Genomic DNA, 20714 nt, shown 5'->3' with positions numbered 1-20714 from the left:
TAAATCTTCATCCTTTTCTGTTGTTCTCCATTTATTTTTAGAAGTCTACTGAGAATAAATTTCTTTCAAGATAAAATTACTTTTATCTTTCTTTTAGCTTTTTTCCATTCTTACTTTCTATTGTCTTTGACTTTATTTTTGAAGGGTATTTTATGGGTACAGACTTTTAAATTGGCAGCACTTTTTCTTTCTGCTGTTTAAAGAAATTTCCAAGTTTCTATGCAAAAATATACTTTATTTTTACTATTGATCCTTTGAAGCTCGTATCCTTTTTGTTCTGGCTAAATTTGTTATTTGTTTTTGTTCATAAATTAATTTGACTACATTGTGCCTAGATTTTTATTTTTACTTGTTAAATCCTGCATGAAGTTTGCTAAATACCTTGAATTTATGGGTTATTGTCCTTAATACCAGTTCGAGATTTGAAAAATCCTCATCCAACTTTTATTCAAATAGAGGATATGTTTTCTTCTTCTTCTAGGACTCTACTTACACATGTGTTAGGCCTTTTGAATGTGTCCCACATGTGTCTTATGCAGTCTTCTGGTTCTTTTTTTCCTCTCTATTCCTCTGCTTGGATATTTTTCTATTGAACAGTTTTCTAATTCACTAATACTGTCTTCCACTGTGTCCAGTCCACTCTTTATTTATCCAATGAGTTTTAAATTTCATATATTTTATTTTACAGATCTTTAATACCAGTTTGAGTCCTTTTTGTCTAATACCCCACTGAAATACTCCACTTTGTCCATCTCTTCTTCTATATTATTTAAGATGTTAATCATAGTTATTTTGAAGACCTTGTTCACTAACTTCAATATCTACAATATCTCTCAGTCTCTTCCATTAATTATTTAATCTCTTGATTACTAGTCATTGTGTCATCCTCCTTTGTTGTCTGGTAAGTTTTATTTTATGTGCTGGACACTGTGGGTAATAAAGGCTCTAGATTTTGTTGTTATCCTCTAGTGAGAGTTAATGGAGTTAAAGTTTGTTCTGGTACATATTTACATTACTGGAGGTTGATTCTGATGAGGCTTGCTTCCAGAGTTTATTAGGATGGAACTATTGCACTTTTGCCCTTAGTGTCTGAGAGTGTCCCCTACTGCTGGCACATGGTCATTACTTCTAGAGTATGGCCATTTCAAGGTCTCAGCTGAAAGCCTGAGATGTTCACAAAGGTCTCTCTACTCTCGTTGGGCCTCAGATCCAACATTTTCTTTTCTTTTCTTTTCCCTTCCCCCCTTCCCCGCTTCCTCCCTTCCTCCCTTCCTTTCCTTTCCTTTCCCTCCCTCCCTCCCTCTCTCTCTCTCTTTTTCTCTTTCTTTCTTTCTTTCTTTCTTTCTTTCTTTTCTTTCCTTCTTTCCTTCCTTCTTTCTTTCTCTTTCTCTCTCTCTTTCTTTCTTTCTTTCTTTCTTTCTTTTTCTTTCTTTCTCTTTCCTTCCTTCCTTCCTTCCTTCCTTCCTTCCTTCCTTCCTTCCTTCCTTCTCTCCTTCTCTCCTTCTCTCCTTCTTTCCTTCCTTCTCTCCTTCCCTCCTTCCTTCCTTTTGGGTTTTTTTTTTGAGACAGAGTCTTGCACTGTCATCGAGGCTGGTGTGCAGTTGTGCCATCTCAGCTCACTGCAACCTCCACCTCCTGGGTTCAAGTGTTTCTCCTGCCTCAGCCTCCTGAGTAGGTAGGATTACAAGTGTACGCCACCACGCCTGACTAATTTTGTGTATTTTTAGTAGGGATGGGGTTTTCCTGTGTTGGACAGGCTGGTCTCCAACTCCTGACCTTGTGGTCCATTCTCCTCAGCCTCCCAAAGTGCTGCGATTACAGGTGTGAGCCACCACGCCCAGCCTCCAACATTTTCTTATTGCTCTGTAGGCTTGAAATCTTTGCTAAGCTCTTTAGCCTCCTAGTGGTTTTTCTCTGGTAGGCCATTTGAAATCTTGCCTTACAAGTGTGTATTTTAGAAGTTGGCCAAATGTCCTAGGGGAAATGGCTACAAACATTTTGGTGCCCCTTGCTTTTGGGTCCTTCTTATATAATACCATATCTCGAAATCCAAATGTCTTGGAAGCCCTAAATGGTTTATTTGATCCAGCAAGACTGCCACTCTCTTTTTGGACTTTATTTCTCTTTGCCCTAGATTAGAAAATACTCTCAGGGTGAAAGTCAGGGTAAATGTAGTACTCATCTTCATGTTTCCTTCCTTTCAATGGCCAGAGCCTAGTATTAATTGCTAAACAGTGTGTGAAAACACTTACTTGATATATTTTATCCACCTTTTATACCAATTTATGATAAGAAGACGATAGGTTTGATACCAGATACTCAGCCATGACCAGAACCAAAGACCTTACCACTATTCCTTATTTTTATAGTCATCACTTTCCAATGCCACTGTCTCATGTTTTTGTTCCTATTTCTTAACTTTTCCCCATTCCTCATGAGAATTAAATGCTTAATCTCAAGAGCAAAAGCATTATTTTTCATGAATGGGAGAACTTAAACAAGACATTTAAGTTTCTTGATTCTTAGTTTATTTATCTAAGATTATGGTCAAATTTTGTTAGGCAGTATTTAATAAGCATTGGTACTTGCAGTGTGTTCCACAGGTTAACAGTGTCAGAGTAATCTGGAGAGGTTTGTTAAAAATAGAGATCCTTTAAATCCTTCCAGATCCACTTAATCAGAATCTTGGTTGAATGGACTCTGGGGATCTGCATTTTTACCAAGTTGCGCAGAGGACCCTTGTGTAGACTGAAGTTTGAAAACACTGTAATAAGGCCATCATGAAGATTAAATGAGCCATATTCTATGAAGCACCTGAAATGTAAGTGCTTAATAAGTGCTGGTATTTATTTCACTATTTTCTATTCCATATATTTTAGAAAGATATGTTAAATAAATATGCCAATATGTGAAATATTTTGATCCTATTCGGATATTACAATTAGATGCAGTACACACACACACACACACACACAAACACACACACACATCTATTATGTAGTGCTGCTATTAACTAAAATACCACATGATCCAGGCTTTTTTTGTTATTTATTAGAACACTCAATAAAAAACAAGTTCAGCTGTAAATTTGATGTGAAATATATAACTTAAAATCTTTCAGTAATCAGGATCTGTCAAAATATTTCAGCCTCGTAAAATATGTGGAAGGGTTACTATTTCTTTTTTTCCCCGCTAAAAAGGAAACTAAAATTCAATAGGAACATACACAGTGTGTTTAAAAAGGGAGCCAAATACATTGCTATTCTGACTTGTGGTTTATCAAAGTGAATTCCAGTAAAAGAAGAAAATATCGGAGATTTTAAAGAGTGTTATGAGGTTCCAAATCCACAGTTCCCCACAAAGTTGTCTTAATTGTTATAAGTGATTTACAGGTTTTAAACATTCATGAAAGTAAAGTAAAAATGAATAACCCTGTAAGTAATATCCTCCTTCACTTAATAACATGCAGAATCAATTGCGTACAGCATTTAACATGCATTTTTGGCAAATTGGCTTCCTTTTTAGAGATGGCATCCAAGACATAGTTGCAAGGCAATCAACATCAATTACCAGGTTACTTCTGTTTTAGTTATAGCATAATTTTCACTGGAAATTAATTATATTGTTGGGGTTTTAGGGTGTTAATTAATCATCCATCTCCTGAGCCCAGTTCAAGCCTGAAATCAGTGAGAAAATTGCTAGGATGAACAGGGATCAAAATACTAGAATTATTTGTAAATATAGATTGGGAAATTTACTGGGATCTATGGTCACCATTGGGCTTTCTGCTACCTTTATCCCAATATAAACAGCATAGCTGAAGAAGTTGGGTCTGCCAAGTAGAATCACTTATCTAAAATTATTGCCCCACATCTGTTGAAGTCTATTAGTGGTGACTGAGAGAAACAGGCCTGCAGACCAACATCTAGAAAAAATATTTTGATTTCGATCTATGTGTCCTCATCTCAGGGATGAACAATTGGTGGGGGTTTGAATAAAAAGAATAAGGTAGCAACTGATTCATACATGTTTGGTTCCTTCACATTAGGGTCAAGGTAGAAAGTTGCAGTGCAGGATGCTTCCATTTATAATACCTTAGGGTTGAACCGGAAGTTCTTTTTAGGGTTGAGTACTGTATGTCCCTTTCTACCTCCCTCTTTCCCATATATCTGCCCATGCTACCGCCTAGTAAAATTCAAAACAATTAAGGGAACTTAAATGGATAACAACCAAATGCTACCATCGAAATACATAAATGCTAATGTCTATGTTACATCCCATATTTAGATTGATTTAAATATATTTCTAAAGCTCTTTTATAAATACTGCGTATTAACTACATATTGTATGTGTGGCTGAGATGCGAGTTGCCCTTTGAGTTTCAAAGAAAGTTGGCTCAAACTCCTTCCTATGGACAGTGGCAGAGATAGTTCATGTGTGTACATATGATTGTGCAGTTGTGGGAGTGGTGATGGGAGTGATGACTGCATCATCCTGGTCGTTTTTGGGGCTGAGATCTGGCTTCTGATCAAACAAGACAGTGTCTGAATTATCCTCTTCTACTAACTGTGCTGTCCTCATTCCATGATGTATTCATTGAACACAAAGCCTTTCTTCCATTTCCTTCAAAAATGACAAAAAAGAAAAACAATGCTCCCATGAGGCATTTTGGCGAATTCAATCTTGGATACTTTCCTGTTTGTAAAGATGGAGATGGTTTCAGTGAAGTCACAAAAATAAACCAATATTTGCTATTCTTTGAGGAAGACTTATTATCAACACTATGTTACTTTCTATCCTTTCTCTTCTGCTCTCTTCTCTCTTCTCAATGTCCTTCTGCTGAGAAGAAACTCTAGCCCTCCTCAAATTATTTTTATTTTTTTTCATGAAGTTTTCTCCAGCTCTTATTCTGAAATTCATCCTAGGGCTTCAAAGTCAAAGCCACAGGCCCCTCCCTTGTGGTCTTACTCTCCCTCCCCAGTTTCTGCAAGGGTATGAGAGCAGAGGAGCTGCATAAGTATTTATTTCTCCAATGAGAAATATACTATCAGTAGTTAAAAACAGACTCTGTTTTGATTTTAAATATTAATTAGTTTTTTTCATCTCAGTATGTTAATTATCTATCTGTCTTCTATACATTATAAAAGAGTTAGTTTTCACTTGCACAATCAGTACTGGCTCTGTAATTCAAAAAATGTAACTACAAATCTCTAAAGTCTTCAAGAATTTGATTGTTTACCAAGTTGCAATTATATTCCTAGCCTGCATTGTGTGATTTCAGTGTATCAAGATGCCTCATTCATAGGACAAAACAACAAAATTTCCTTAGCCTGCTTTATAATTATTGACTCTACAACTAGAATTACTTATTTCACAAGGAATTGATTTTCAAATATACATCTCTAACACAAGTAAAGTATCTGTTCTTTTTCTAAGAGCAGGTTTTGATTAGGAAATGGGTGAACATACTATAGACACTTTGAATACTTAAAAGGGAATGATGTCATCAAGCAAGAAGTTAATTAATAAAGAAGTTTGGAGTAATAAACCAAATTTCTCCTAACATACAATTTGGCTTTCAATTTGGTAGCATTTCTTGGGTAGGTTTAACTCTGGTCCCTTCATTTCTGATAACAGTAGTTTTCAAACATAAATCTGGGTTAGGTTTTCAACTCACTTACTTTTGGTAAATATGTTCTTATTATTGCATCTTACAGTTTGATCCAAAATCAATAATTTGGATACACAAATAGCAAACTAGCTAACTGACAGAGTTCCTAAGGAGACTGGCAAAGTAATCTGCTAAAGCACCTAGCAACAGCCCAGAAAACACTTCCTGTTTCTGAGAATGCCAAAGAGAGGATTCTTTTCTAATCCTATTCTAAACAGAGTGGAAAAAATATATATTTCTTTTGACTGCAGAAGAAGAAATGAGTGAGTTTATAGCATTCACTCAGTAGGACTCTCCAGTGAAAGGGTCTGGATGTTTAACAAGCACTCCAGTTGATTCTTACAAGACACAATTTTAATAAAGTTTAAAGGTGAAGAGAGAGGAAGGAGAGGGGAGGAGAAAATGAAATGTCTTGGGTGTATTTTCTCTCAAAACAGTTTGCTCTTCAAACTGACATACTGATACATATTCCCCCAAGGGAGCATACCTAACTTGCCCAAACCACTATTACTAATTGGACATGTCACATTCGTCAGGTGTTTTGGGAGATAAATCTACAGGGTCAGCCTCTCTTGAATAAGATTAGTATTCAAAAGAGCTAAAAAGAAACACTAGAGACTAGTGAGAAAAATAATCTGCCATATTTTTGTTTTTTATAATGTTTATGCTGAAATATCGCTATTAAATGTAGCACCTCTTCTTTGCTTTTCCCATTACATTCCAAACTCTTTAAAAGTGGAAATGGTTCCTTAGTCATCTGTGTATCCCCAGCCATAATGCATGGTTCAGCACGTGTTTTTAAATAAGAGAGTGACTTAATAAATACTAAAAGTGTTATGTTAAGCAGTTTTTTATTGTTGTTATTACTATAATTATTGTTCACTTTTTTATTTCCTCAGAATTCCTTATGCTCATGGAGCTCAGTGCAAGCCTGTGAAAATGTCCTCACTATAGGGAACTATGTTAAATAATTTTATTGAAAAAAATCATTGGTGCATAAGGAATGGAAAATTCTTACATTCATAAACAGTAGGCAAATAGGCATTAAAAAATTGAGGATCAGACTGCAAAAAGGAAAGTCACGAGGTGATAGTTTTATGACAGTGCCTGTCCACATTTGATTCCATTGCTTAAACAATGAACATTTCCCCAGCTGTGTCTTTACTTTAAATTAACCTTAGTCTCTAGCAGCAGGAGCAATTATTTGGACCTACATTTGGATACAGGAAAAGGAAAGAGATTCTTCTTTTATGCCTCATTAGGCTACAGAATGAGTAACACAATACAAATGTCCCTGAAAGGATTAATGATACAGCTCAAGATAGCTACGATTTGTTCTAATTGGAAATACGATCATCATTTCCTCTGATCTTCGGATCTGGGGATGAGCAAGGATCACAGCTGAACAGTAAGTAAAGAGGCAACAAGAGAGATGAAATCATCCTCAAGTCAGCTATTTCCAGTTCACTCAACACTTCTTTCCAATTTTGCACCTTCCTGGAAGGAGTAATTGTAGGACTGCATGGTGCGGTTCCAGTATTATTGAGTGGTAAACTGTTGTCCTCAAGACTATGAGTACACTGTGCATGTTAATACAATCTTGCAGGGGGTCCACATGGAGATGTTGAGAGCCTAAGCAGTTGCTGTAGACTTTGAGTGAAACTGTTCTTGGCTGATGTGCTCCGATTCCTAGAATCCCCATTTAGCAAAAGAACTAAAGGGAAGAATTTGTCGTTTGAGATAATCCATTATATTTTGTATTTGTGTAGGAAGACTGAACACTGTACTATTACTAATAAAAAAAATGATGTTGAGAAGCAATTCTAGTTATCTGTTAGATATCAGTTACTTTTTATCTCATCGACTTGATGTACAGCATGGTGCTTAAGAGTGCCTCTAAGGGTCAGATTGGTTAGGTTTGAAGCTTGGCTCCTTTACTACCAGCTACATGACTCAGGACAAGTAACTTGATCTCTCTGTACTTCAACATTTTCGTCCAAAAAATGAGGATAGTAATATTCCCTACTTCATAGAGTTACAAGAATTAAATAACTTAATCTATGCAAAGTGCTACATTATCTGGCCTATAGCAGACACTTTCTATATGCTACTTGTTATTAATCCTCTGCATAGGACATAACAGCAGTAAGCCATTTGTTCTGTTTATTTAAATTACTTGCTTCATTGTTTATATGTTATGGTCTATACTAGAATGTAACTTTCATGAGAACTGTGACTTTGCTTGTATTGGTCACTACTGTATCCCTAGAATTCAGATTAGTATCTGATGAGGAATAGATAGTAATACTTCTTGAATGAATGTGAAAGGTAGAATCATATGAAATGCAGATGTTCAACCATTATTGAACTGAAAAATGGTGGCTTATATGGTTCAAATTAATAGAATGAATACCTTAGACTTGAGGACAGCCAATTTGGGCTCTCAGTATAACTAAGCCACCTAATAGCTATGTGACCTTGAACAAGATTTTCATTTTGCTAATGTATAGTTTGGAGATGATATATACCTACTTCCAAGAGTTGTTTTGAGAATAAAATAAATAATGTATGTGGAGGTAACTTGCACATAATAAACAAACTTTTTTTGGAAACAAAGTAAATTCTAACATTAATGTAGCACTTTAGAATCTGTAAATTGCATTTGCAAGTTTTATCTCATTTGTTTACTGTAACAATAGAAGATGGTACAGATAAAAGAGAGCCTTATTATGCAAGGGTAATTATTCACTACAAAAAGTCACTTAAAGCTGCAACAAAAATTTCATAGTATATAAGGGAAAAAGGATTCAATTGAGACTTGATCTTTAAAAAGTAAAGGCAATAAAAATACTACATTTTTCATAAATGTAATAATTTTGGTTATAATGACAATGAGACACATTTACTGAAAATAATGGAGTTCATTTTTTTAAAAAAACCATGATTTCTGGCAAAACCTATAAATGAGAACAAAATGCAACATCCTTTTATGTTATTAACTTGCAAAGAATCATCAAAGGTCACTTTTGAGAAATAGTCAAGGTTTAATCAGCTTTTCCAAAGACTTTTATTGTTATGTTGATATTCAAATATTTTTTCTTTAAAATTCCTGCCCTGTCACCAACCTTACCTTTTCTCTCTTCTGTGGTTTTGAGGTGCTAACTAGGCCAGATATCCTTCCATGTCCGTTGCTTTGTGTGTGACTTTGCACTGTTCTCCAGCACTGCTCTCATTCACTGCTTGAGAGTCTGAAACTTTTCTGAGATTTACGGTTTTGCTTGCCAAAGGATTTGCAAGATATTTATAGACTAATGATCAAAGGCATTGATTTAATGGTTAGAGATAAATACAAATCTTAAAAGAGAAGGGATGTGGAGAGCAGACTAATTTCATAAATGAGCAACTCATTAGAGCATTAGAGGATATTTTCATGTTATGATGGCTTTTGATTTCTTGTGCAGTCTCATTATGGTGCAGACTCAGATAATAAAATTGATATAATGAGGAACCTCTGTATTATTACTATCTTCGTTTTATAGATAATTAAAATGCAACTCAGAGAAGTTTAGTGACTTAAGGCAACACAGCAAGTAAATACTGTTTCTTAATCCATGCTCTTTATGCAAAGAAGATAAATTTGGGATTAAGGGTGAAATTATTTTCTTTTGGTTGCAATTTAAATTTATGCTTTACTGTAATAAGAAAGAGTCTCTTCAAAGGACTCATTACTTTGAATAAATGTTAGGATTTCTGAGTAGTCTCAGGTCACAGGCTCAGGTCTTTTCTTCTGCACTTGATTTTGATCTCCGTAGGAAATTATTGCAGGTCCCATGTCTAAGAATTCCTTCTCAAGTAGAATGAATGGAATAATGGAATGAGTTTAGCTAAGAATGAAGATTTATGGGTTCTAGGCTTAGCTCTGATGTTGACAAATTGTCAAAAGTCAAGTATAACCTTGGACAAGGAGCTTTCTCAGTTTCAGTTTCCTTAACTCTAAGATAAAGGTTCTGAGCTCACTGATCACCAAAGCCCTTTGTATGTCAAGATTCCTTATGTCTACCTACTACCTGCACTCCACTACAGGCCAGGCAGGTGGTCTTATGCTGCTATGCCTTTGAACTATGAGACCTGGCACACATGGAGTTTGACTGAAGCTCTATTCTTTCCCTCTCCCTGTAATTTTCCTTTTCCCTTTCTTTAAACCTAAAGTTCTTCAGCAGCCAGTATATTAGTAAGAGTGTGACCTCAAGAGTCAGACATACCTGAGTTCAAACCCCAGCCATGTGATTTGAAAACTCACTGAGTTTCAGGCTTCTTATTTCTACAGTTAGATTATTAGACAAACACTGGATACTAGTAAGGATGAAATCTATTAATATATGTGAAATAATTGGTACATAGGAAAAACTTAGTAAACACCAGCTTCCTTGCTCTCCTTCCACCTTCTCCAAACACAAAAGCTGCAAAACATATTTGCTTTAGGGCCACCACACTTCTTTTACCAGGAGAACATAGAGATGCAAATGATTAAGAAAAAAAAATTAAAATGGGTTAAGATATTGCTTTTAAGCAATGCTTATTTAAAAGACTGAATTTTGAAGATATCAGTTGTATGTGCACTCACTTGGAAGTCCCTGAACAAAGCACTAATATGATCATGTCTAAGTCAGCATCTTCTAGTGACCTGGAACTTCAGGGCATTGCTTGGCTTTCTTGTTAATCTCTGAAAGCTCACTGTTTTTATTGCCAAAAACAATTTAAAGGATCAGCTCTTCCTTTTAAAGATTTTCTTAGTGTTTTACTATCTCATTTCTTTCAGAGAAGGCAAACTGAGAATTGCCTTAGGTGGACTGGATATATGTCCTCTTGGTTAACGTTCCTGTCTTCTTACAGACTTTCTTATAGAGTTCAGTTATCTATCTATCTATCTATCTATCTATCTATCTATCTGTCTGTCTGTCTGTCTGTCTGTCTATCTATCTATCTATCTAATCTATCTTCATCATCAACAACATCATCTATCTATTCATCTATGTTTTTCATCTATCCTGTGGAAACACTGATGTCAAATATATTTTTCTTGATTTGAGACCTACATAGAATACTCAGAAATAGGTTTCCAGGGTGAAAAATGAATCAATTGCTTTTGTCATTTAATTTAGTTATCTTCCAAAGTATCTTAATCACATTTTCTTTAATAAAACAAGCTCCTACCATGTGCAGTAGCACATGATTTCTTTTGAAAAGATTCAGACAAAATTCTTCCTATCTTCAAAACTCAAATTTTAGCTATTCAGAAAATGTCAGTGTGTCTAGCAGAAGGAATCTGAAGCTAGCCTAATCTCTAAGAATGCCCAGTTTCACTTCACCATCTCTATGACTGTCATTCTGTGATTCTGAGAGAAACAGAAGAGGGTTCTCTATGCAGGATGTGGGCAGAAAGCCAGGCAGGAGTTACACCACTGGTGTGCCAGCTGAGTGGTTTAGAAACCTTGTGTTCAAGGTTTCAAATAGTGGTCATTTGTAAGTGACCAGAAACCCTAAAGTGGCCAAGACTTGAGGTTGGCATTAAGGATTGAAGAGGAAGATAAGTGCCAGGAGAAGAGGTCAAAATGGAAAGGAGGTGAGTTTTAGATACATTCAGTCAAGACTCAGTGACCAGAATACAGAATATCAAACTAGTATGAATGGAAAGCTTTTTTTAAATCTAGGTACAGATGACAACAACCTTTGCAATTATTTTCTTTGTTGCTTACATGATCAGGGAATTTAATCCCATTCCACAAACCTACTCCATAATCATGGAACAAAAAATAGTAATTCTGATAGTGGCTGTTTTTTCTGCTTGTTTTCTATAGCAAATGTCAAAGTCCACCTGTAATATTTTAAGTGGTGATTGGAAGACGGCCATTTTTCTGAGTTTTAAAGAGACACATTCTTGACACATCTGTGGACTTTAGTGTGAACCACAATTTCACTGCCATGGCTGTGAGAATCCAGAGAACAAAGACAGTGTTTCCTTCTGTTTTGAATGCTGTGGTCCATGGCTTAAGTTCTGGTTCATGGCAGATTCTCCATACACACTTATTTTCATTTGAGAAGCTTAGGTTCAGAATGTTAAGAACAATCCAGATCAAGCCAGCTGTATTCTGAAACAATGTTGTTTTCCTCAAGCCATCACTTTCTCTGAGTTAGAAACTTTACTTGATCAATAATGACTTTTCTGAAAGCCATAATTCCAGAACCCCATAAGTTGACTTTCAAGGCTGCTAGGCACTGCACATCTGTCACTTCTCTTTGACAATCTGCAAGGTGCGACTGCAGCATCTGTAGAGAATGGATTAATAATGCTGTCCTGTTTTGTGTGAGAATCCCCAAGGTGGAACGGGAGGCTCAATACAGAGTCTGAACATGCTGAGCATGCTGGCTGGAATTAAACACCTCATTTGAAAACCAAGACACACAAAGAAGAAAATGGAACAAATCCCTGGCTTTCAATTGCATTGCAAATAGGACAGAGTGAGGCTTAAGTGTGGAATTCTGCCTAGATTGTTCTGAATCTAAATGGTTCATCTCTTGCAGAAGAGTGTTGGGTTATTTCAATGTTTGAGACCAGGTAAAAATGTTGAGTATATAGGCTACTTTTCCTTACATTCAACCATTTTATTCACTCATTTGGTGTGGATGCCCATTGTGTGCTGCAGATGAAACAGAGAAAAAGACAAAACAAATTTCCTATCCTCATGGAGCTTACATTCTGGTGATAGAGACAGACAATGAATAAATGGACAAATAAATTCATAATGCCATCACTGAATAACAATAACTCACAGTAAGATTGATATGGTGGTACCATAATGCCTGACACCAGACATGATGAGTGACAGTGACAGAAAATGATCAGGGATGGTATTTTTGAGGAAGGACCCTTTGGGTAGAGACATGAATGAAGTGAGGATGGGGACCATATGGAGATATCTAGGGGAAAGGCTCCTGGCAGAAAAAAGAGAATATTCAAGGGCTCTGAGGTGGGAATGAACTTGGCATTCTGGGAAATAGCAATCAAATTGGTGAGACTGCATAGAAATGAATGGGGAGACAGTGATGGGGAATAGAATGAGAGAGTAGAAGTGGGCAGCTCGTGAAAGGCCTATTTGCTGGGATTTTGGATTTTGTTCCAGGTGTGGATGAAAAGGCAATGGAGGATCTAAAAGAGAGGGGGAAATAAGATCTGATTTACATGTTTAAAAATTACACTGCGTGGCCAGGCGCGGTGGCTCACGCCTGTAATCCCAGCACTTTGGGAGGCTGAGGGGGGTGGATCACCTGAGGTCAGGAGCTCAAGACCAACCTGGTCAATATGGTGAAACCCCTCTCTACTAAAAATACAAAAAATTAGCTGGGCATGGGGGGGGATGTCTGAAATCCCAGCTACTCAGGAGGCTGAGGCAGGAGAATCACTTGAACCAGGGAGGTGGAGGTTGCGGTGAGCCAAGATCGCACCATTACATGCCAGCCTGGGTGACAGAGCAAAACTCCATCTCAAAAAAAAAAAAAAAAAAATTACACTGCATGACAGGCAGAATAATATTCCTTCAAAAATGTCCATGCCCTAATCTCTGGAACTGTGAATGCATCACATTACATGTCAAAGGGGAATGAAACTTTCAGATGGAAGTAAGGTTGCTAATCAGCTAGTCTTAAAGAGATTGTTTTGGATTTTGCAGGTGCTCCCAATGCAATCACAAAGATCCTTAAAAGTGGAAGAAGGTGGGAGAGGTCAGAGTGATATGAGGAGAACTCAGTCCACCATTACTGGCTTTGAAGATGGAAGAACGGGGCTATGAGCCCTGGAGTGTGGGCAGCCTGCAGAAGCTGGGGCAGGGATTCCACACTGGCACCTCTAGAAAATAATGCAGCCAACCAGTCCTTAGGCTTTCGCCCAGTGAGAGTCAAGTTGGACTTCTGACCTACAAAAAAGTAAGATGATGAATTTATATTGTTTAAACCACAAAGTTTGTGGCAGTTTGTTACAGGAGCAATAAAATATTAATACACTGTAGCCTCTGTGTGGGGGATGAACTGTACCATCTAAAAGTAAAGGGAGTACAATTAGGTTGTTCCTAATTGAATTTAGAATTTGGGGAAAATGGTCTAGAGAATAGGGACAACAGTGAAGGTGGTGGGAAGTGGTCAGATTTGGGATACATTTTCAAGCTGACAAAAAAATTGTCTTGCATAATTCCCAGAATTTTGGTCTAAGCCATTGAGTTTGATGAACTAGATGAGTAGTAGTGCATTTACTGACATGGGAAAGACAGGGGAGCTATGGTTTAGAGGAGAAAAGAAAGAATTCTGTTTTAGAAATTAGTTTGAGATCTTTTTCAGATACGCAAGTGGAGACGTTGATTAGGCAACGGGATAAATGATCCTGAAGCTCAGGAGATGGGTCAGGACTAGAAATATAAATTTAGTATGGCAAAGTTACAAAATGGGAGAGGCTTTTGCCCTAGATATTATGATGCCACCCTCAAAACCCCACTACTTATACTTGAAATGCTATGTGAGAAGAAAGAATGATTTTGGATTTCTGAAGCCCTTATTATTTGCTGTCTTACAGTTACTAAGCTGATAATCTAACTAATCCCCCAAACTGTTTAATCACTTTATATTCAACAAAATTTGAATTTCCAAAATTGCTCAAATTAAATCCAGAGAACAGTAGTATCTAGCTTATTTTGTTGCAGATTTAGGGACATAGTCATGAATATTTCCTGATGATGTGTTCTTATCTAAACTTGCTGGGGCAAATTGGGTGACAAAAACAACTGTGGTTTCAGTGGGTGCAGCCTTTATCTGTGGTTGAAAATGGCTCGTCATTTGGAACAGCCTGATGAAGAAAGAGAGGGGAGGATGTACCACTTCCCTTTGAGGGCATGAATCTGCAGGTGCACACATTTCTTCCACTAATTTCCTCTGGCTCAAAAATAATATATAGTCCCATTGAAGATTTTTGTTTTTGTTGTTGTTTGTTTTGTTTTTGTCTGGATGGCCGTCTGTGCAGCTGAGATTTTGGGGTTCAATTACTAATGAACAAAGAGAAAGTAGATGTTGGAGACAATAGTAATTCTGTCCCAGTCAGTTCCTTTGGCTACCCTAGTAATCTTATGTATCCTTCTTTTTGCCCTTAGAACACACTTACCCTTCCTCAAGGGTCGCATGCCAGGTACTACATCCAACTCAAAGCCCAGATCTGCAGGTGACGCATAGACTTTCACTAGAACTAGGTGTGGCTGCTTGTAGTTCAGGGAACTATAACCTAAAAAACTAGTTATTTGACTTCTCCCCAGTGTAAAACAGCAGAGTAGGAGCTGTATAGTTGCAATTAAAACACACAAACAAAAGTCAAAAAGCCTCCAAGTTAGAAAGAAGGGTCTGAAGAGGCAGCACTCACTTTATAACAATGATCAAGTGCTCATGTACAGGAATAACAAAGGCTCCTGTACAAGGTCTGCCAGAGCTGCCGTAACAAAATACTACAAACTGTCTGGCTTCAACAACATAACTTAACTTTCTCACAGTTCTGGAGGCTAGAAGTCTACAATCCCAGTGGCAGCAGGTGTGGCCTCTGCTTGGTACCTACTCGCTGTGTCCTCCTGTGGTTTTTCCTCTGTGCACGGCCCTAATGTCTCTCCCTCTTCTAATAAGGAGACCAGACGCTTTGGATTAGGACCTACCCTAGTGGCCTCATTTTAACTTATCCACCTCTTTAAGGGCCTTATCTCCAAATACAGAGTCCCATTCTGAGATACTAGGGGTTAAGGCTTCCACATAGGAATTTGGCGGAGGGTGAGGAGAACAATTCAGCCCATAACAACTCCTTTCTTTAGCAATGGAGTAAATCCCTTCTTTAGCTCACCTGGCATCCCTGTCGTTATTCTCTGGGCAGAACTTTTGGAATTCGTGTCTGTGTCTGCTCTAGGACCCAGATCATAGAGCATCAAGTGAGGTCAGAGAGTTTCTTGCCTCAGGCATAAAAGTTGAGGGGGCACAAAAAGACTTGATAATAAAAAAAAAAATTTAATGATATATTTTAAACAAACAAAATGAATGTAAAGGATCTATAAATCTATGGTGAACAATATAACACTGTTTAATAAAGATAGGATTGTATTGATGATTTTCCTTTTTGTCTCAGGATCTGATATGACTTCTATGGCACTGCTATAGATCATGTTAGTATTAAAAATTTTGCTATTTTGTTCATCCATGATGTTTTGTACTGATTCTGATTCTATATTGTATTAAAATAGTATTTTGATTATGGACTGTTTTTGCACTACTTTAAATTTTGTACTTGAGGCCAGGGCCTTAACTTGCCTTACTCTCATCTCTTGCTCCCTCCTCCTCCAACCCTTTGCTTCTCCCTCTGGAAATTTTTTCTTGTCCATCCCCCCTTCATTACATCTAAAGTGGACACAGGAGAGGATATCCTTCCTGGTGACCAAACCACATTATGTTGGTGCAAGTTCAAAGACCTATAGGTGTTTTAGGTGTGTAGCAACACCAGGCTTTGGTCAGCTAGGTTTCCCATTCATTCAGTATATATATAATTTCCTTAAAAACCTAGTCAATTTCTGGTCTATTTATTTCTAATCAATTCTATAGGTCAGTAATAACAGCCAATGGTCTCATCCAACATACTTCTTAAGCATGAATATTTCAATCTTTTGTTTTCTGTCCTCTGTGTGCTGCCCATTTTCACTCTGACCTTTTTTTTTTTTTTTTTTTTTTTTTTTTTTTTTTGAAGATAGCTGAGGTCATTAAAAAATGTATTTGGTTGGGAAGAAAAGATCTTAAGTCCAATTTGTGCCTCCGTGCTCTGTGTCTGGCAGAGAGCGCTTACTGGGAAGTACTTGAGCAAAGCCTAGCCTATAGGCTTTTCTCCAGCTAAGGCTGCTTCTTCAGAATAACCAGAAGAGAGAAGCTATTAACTTTCCAACCCTGTAGGGTTCCAACTGTCGAGACCCTTCCCTACCCCACCCCACCCCCAAAAGTAAAAGAAAAAAAAAAACATGCCTACCAAGATGCAACTGAATTTCCTTCCATCTCTACTTTTAAGTAGGCTGACTCTAGCTGGGATTCAGCCCATTCTTACAGGACTTTGCTAAAAATGACAAGAAGCGGTCAACAATACCCTGCACTGATATTCTGAAAAAATTCAACACATTCCTAAAGTGGGCTCAGTTAGCACGGGTTCTGATGTCCAGGTTATCACAGGAGACATTGTGATAAGCAGAATAATAACCCCTACCACACTTGCCCAAAGATGTCCATGCCCTAATCACCAGAACCTGTGAATATATACCTTATGTGGCAAAGAGGAATTAAGGTAGCAGATGCAATTAAGGTTAACCATCAGCTGACTTTAAGATCGAATGGTTGACTTTATCCTGGACTATCTAAGTGGATGCATCAAAATTTCATTGATTATTAAAGGTAGTTGAAAGAGGCAAAAGAAGAGGTCAAAGTGATTTGTAGTGAGAAGGATTTGACCTGCTCTTGCTGGCTTTGCAGATGGAGAAGGGGGCCCTGATCAAAGAAATGCAGGCATCCCTAGAAGCTGGAAAAAGGAAGGAAATAAGTCTCTCCTAGAGCCTGCTGAACAGAGCTTAGCCATGATAACAACTTAATCTTTAGTTCCATAAGAGCCATGTAGGGTTTCTGACCTCCAGAACTGTAAGGTAATAAATTTCATTGGTTTAAGCCATTAAATTTGTGGTAGTGTTATAGAACAGCCATAGGAAATGAAAGAAGCATTTTTTATCAAATGTTTTGCAATTCAATTTTTAGCCTGAATTTTTTTTGTCCTTGCCACTCACTGCCTAATCATTAAGCCAGTGTCATATTTGTTCAGTTGTGTTATGCCGTTATTCCACTATAAGTACCAGATTCTATTCATTAGTACATTGTTTCATAGCTCTGACAAGACCCAAAATAACTCTGGCTTAAGCAAGATAGACCATGAATCTATTTTACGTAAGTCTGAAGAGAAGCAGACCAGGGTTGTTCCAAGTGTTGGTAATTCGACCTCTCTCTTGTTCCTCTGACATCCCTAAGTATTGCTTCCATCCATGTGGCTGAAGAAGATTCATCATCATATTTTAGTTACTGGAATGAAGAATTAGGAAGCGAAGGGCACACACCTTCCCTTTAGGGCAATAACTTGGAAGCTGCACACATCACACTTGCATTCCATTGGCCTGAAATTAGTCACATGCTGTATTTAGCTGCAAGGGAAGACACCATGTGTAACTTCTAATTTGGTGGCCATATGCTGAACTGAAGGCCTATTCCTAAAAGGAGGTGAATGGAGATATCAATGCCTGCTACATACAGGAGGTAACAATTTCATTGTTCAAAGATAAAATGTATTTCAATATTCACCCCAAGATAGGAAAAACACTTATCCCAGCAAAGTGACTTTAAAATTCTTCCCATGGACACTGGAGTGGAATGGGGTCATCACAGAATCAGCATTCTTGCAAGAATGTTTTAGGTATAGAATGTTCAAGTAAGAGACTGAGGGTTGCAATGGTTCATTGGCAAATGAGTGTTGAAATCAAGCAAAACTCTCATGTAAGGCTAAGATTTAGTGGAAACCTTTTACATCAAAAGTGGATATCCCAGAGTAGATTTGGAGATAGGAGAACAACATGGAAAATATGAAGGAAGCTCTAGATAAGACCAGCCTAGAGGCTCTTTTCTTAGCCATTATCATCAAGAGTTACCATCAATCCTCCTGGTGAGGAGAAACCAGAGACTCTTGCCAGAATCTATTGTGTATTGTTTTTAGATTGATGTTTAAATCTGGAGACTAAATTGTAGATTTTTTTTTTTCATTTTCAACAAATCCTGTGGTCATCTTCATGAAAATCTTGAGTTAAATACCAACGTGGGTGTTGTCACACAAAGATATTTAGAGGAATTAGATCATGCAGTTAGATATCAGATTCAGGAGCCCTGAGCGGGAAAACTCAGGTAGGCTCTCTATTCTGGAATTCCAACAAAATGTGCTACTTGGGGAGCTTAACCTTTGTAAATCTCTAAACAGTATTGAAGTGTCCTGGCAGTTTAGGTCACTGTGCTTTCTCACCCACTGACGTTCTGACATTTGTGCTAAATATCATTGGTTATTTGCTCACTATCCTATGAAATATCAACAATTCAAAAACATCTCAATGTCTGAAAACTTCGAACTTTGGTGATCCTCTTGGCTGATGTCCTTATGCTTTAGCTGAGGTAGGAAACTGGTTCTCAGAGAATAAATGAGTTTACATGCTAAATGGTTTGTTATTGACGATGTCACATTTGGAGTTTCAGCCCTGATAGCTACTCTACTATTCTGCATGTTACGCTTTTCTGTTTGATTTTCCCCTTATTTCTATTTTTAATAACCTAAATAATATATGTGTTTATTATTTCTTAAACTATTACATTAGAGAGAAAGTACTGTATCTTTACTATATCTACTAGTAATAATTTGCACTGCTAATTTTAGTTCTTTACTCCTGTTGTCACGAATAATCCTTTATGAGTTGAGTATTCATGTCCTTTAATATCCATGTTTGTGTGTACTTTTCATAGAACACATATAGTATTACTTGTAGGTTTTTCTTTACTAGGTAAGAGGTATCATACTATACCTATTGCTCTACAATTTACTTTTACTCTACATGTTTTTATGATGTTTACATATTGATACACAGATCCAAATCTTTCCTTTCAATTAATGTATGATATTCCATAATCCAAATAGACCACATCTTATTTCTCTATTTTATTTAGTCATTTCTCTTTTGATATACATTTCATTTGCTTTCAGTATTCACTATTAAAGCTAATTACATTTATGCATTCAACATTCAATATTTTTTAATCACTCAAAAAAAAAAAAAAAAAAGAAAAGAAAAGAAAAAAGCACAAACCAGGAAAGCCTGAAAGGTCATAGCCTGTCATTTGGAATTATGGCCTGTGGAAGATAAAGATTTAGATTTCAATTATTTAATTTTACAGTAAACATGTTAGAAGTCCTAGAGCCATAGATTAATAGAATTAAAATAAATTAAAAGAAATATCAGCAATCCCCAGGTTTATCTTTTTTCTTTCAAGGAATTGATGTGAAGAATTTAATGATTTCACACCTATATTACAAAATGACAATTGATGGTTTGTGCTCTCTATCTTTGTTACGCGGACCACCTTCCTTGCCATCTTTCATGTTAGAATTCTTTGAGACATCCTTAGCTTCTTCCCTCCCCCAGCCTGTCCTCCTTTTTTCATTTATGGCACCCCGAGACATCTTCAGAGACCCATATATGATCTAAATTTCTCTCTTCCACCTTGGTCCACTCAGAACCACTGCTCTATAATGTAAACCATTAGTCTATAACACAGGCTTTATAATGGTAAAAACCAATTTCCCTTTCACTTGCCCATGACAGATAAGACTACTCTACAATGGCACTGTTTTCTCTTCAAATGTTGCCTCAGAATTATCAACATAATAATTGATAATCATTATTATCAATAATAATATTGATCTTTCTCCACACTGCCCTATAAGAATTTAAATTAACAAGTCAGATGGGACCTATTTGTCATCATCACTATGAAACTGGCTGTTTCTAGGCCACACACTCGTGGTTCCCTGCAGATAGTGATTTGTATATATCACTTAGTTGTTACAGTTGCTTCATTTTTATCATCTGGCATCTCCTGCCTCATGTACTCTACCCATCCCCAGGACCCAGTTCAATTCCTCCCTTTCCCTGAAGCCTGCCCCAACTATTCCTGTCCATAGTGCCCTCTTTTCTCTTCATTCCTGTGGTACTTACCTTATATTGCTGTATAAATAACACACCTCTTGCTTTTCTCCCAGATGCTCTAAAGATAAAGGCCATGACCTTCACTTGCCCTCTCTTCTGCACATCTACCATAGTACTGAGAACCTAATGTAATCCTGCGTCTCATTGTGTGAGTG

The 20714-nt window shown here is 37.1% G+C and overlaps 1 long non-coding RNA gene across 2 annotated transcripts in view; it reads left to right on the top strand.

Annotated features, from left to right (window-relative positions):
- The window catches only part of LOC114680325 (uncharacterized), a 395268-nt gene that overhangs the window by 71227 nt on the left and 303327 nt on the right, over window positions 1–20714 (top strand). For both annotated transcript variants that reach the window (XR_013397412.1, XR_013397411.1), the window contains one exon: window positions 13399–13651. This is a non-coding gene — a long non-coding RNA (uncharacterized LOC114680325). The remainder of the gene's footprint in view (window positions 1–13398; window positions 13652–20714) is intronic.

Source organism: Macaca mulatta, chromosome 8, assembly GCF_049350105.2.
Source record: "Macaca mulatta isolate MMU2019108-1 chromosome 8, T2T-MMU8v2.0, whole genome shotgun sequence".
Taxonomy (NCBI): domain Eukaryota; kingdom Metazoa; phylum Chordata; class Mammalia; order Primates; family Cercopithecidae; genus Macaca; species Macaca mulatta.
Note: the sequence above shows the minus strand (reverse complement) of the source record. Positions and strands in the feature narration are given on the sequence as shown.